This window comes from Octodon degus, unplaced genomic scaffold (assembly GCF_000260255.1).
Source record: "Octodon degus isolate 3935 unplaced genomic scaffold, OctDeg1.0 scaffold00507, whole genome shotgun sequence".
NCBI lineage: Eukaryota > Metazoa > Chordata > Mammalia > Rodentia > Octodontidae > Octodon > Octodon degus.
Window position 1 is genome coordinate 62338 of NW_004525083.1, and position 1545 is coordinate 63882.

The 1545-nt window shown below is 43.5% G+C and overlaps 2 pseudogenes; both read right to left on the reverse strand.

Moving 5' to 3' along the window:
• Positions 1-1545, reverse strand: part of LOC101566691 — a 105563-nt pseudogene that overhangs the window by 33908 nt on the left and 70110 nt on the right.
• LOC101567088 lies at positions 4-1125 on the reverse strand (annotated as a pseudogene).

Sequence of the window (1545 nt, forward strand, 5' to 3'; positions counted from 1 at the left end):
AAGGTTGAGCCCCAAACAGGGCATTTTGAGCCCTTTGAGGTTGAACATGCCCACCAAGCCATCAAAGCTCCCTCCAGCAGCCACACTGCCCATGACAAGGGGCTCTTCCCTTGCCTGGGCTGGGATCTGTAGTGGCACACCTTCATAGATCACCCCTGTAGAGTAGACCAGACCTCGAGCAAGCCTCAGATGGAAGGAACTTGTCGGCAATGTCAAACAAGGTCAGGTACTCAAACAGCAGCTACATATCTCCCAGGCCTTGCAGGCTTGATTGTTTTGGGACAGTTTAGGATCCTGGAGCAGGTGCTCCACCAGAGACACAATGCCATGGTCCTGGACATAGTCCCAAATGTAGTCAGCCACCTCAGGTGCAAGGCGCTTCTCTCCCACATCTCATTCTTCACATCCTGCCAGGATATCTTGTCCAGCTTGTCCACTGAGGAACAGATGGTATGGAACTTGCTATCAGGATCACCACAAATTGTGAACATCCCATCTAGGATGCGCTGGTCTTTGACCTTGACCAGGAAGTCTCCTATCTGAAGCAAACTCAGGAACTCACTCATGATCTTCAAGCACTCTGCATCAGGGATCATAGGGTCAAATTGCCCAGCAATGTCAAAATCACACTGGTAGAATTCCCAGGATAGGCCACAGGTCATGGCTAGGTTATCTTGCTGATACAACTTTGCTGTTTGGTTGGGTTTAATGTTGGTCAGTTTATTCATTGGTAAATACTGAGCAATAGGAACAGTGAGGTCATAAGGAATGGACAGCAACTCCCCACCCTTCAGGTCAAAATAAGCTTAGAGTCTTCTCCATACTTTCTGGTCAGGGTTTCCTTTAGTTCAATTACTTCTGTACCATGGTGTTTGAAACAGTGGGTGATGACATCAAAGGCCTTCTCCCTAACTACCATGTGCCAGGGACTATAGTCTCTTGTGGCATTGGGGATTTTGAGCACAAACTTCTGTTTGCTTTCATCAGGGCCCAGCTGTGCCTCCAGTTTCAGGAGTTTTGCCACTTCTTCCTCAATGTACTGGGCGTCGTCCTTCTGTTGCTTGAGGCCCCGCAATGCTCTCCTTGAAGTCGCACCAGCTCCTACAGTGCAGCACGATTTGCCATACCAATGGCCAACTGGAATGCTGTCTATCTGCACCGATGTGTGGAGACTCAGCCAGAGAAAAAAATTTCTTTGAAAAATATATGCATGTTTTAGATCATCTACAAATACTCGTAAGATATTTTCAGAAGACTAAATATTCTACAGTCAAAATTTCAGTAGCATAGAAGAATATTTGATGAACTTTATTTTTTATTTTTTCACAGATAACTTTTTTAAATTAATTTTATTTAGAAACACCAATGAGACAGTTTCAAAGCCAATTAATAGGACAGTTTCAATAATTATATTGCATATTGTTATCTTCTTAGTGGTTATTCATAGTACAAGAAGCAGACAAGATATCCTGTCCAAATACTATTAGTACAAATTTTTCTTCTCATTGAATTAAGAGAAAGCAGCTAGATATCTATCCTATTTTT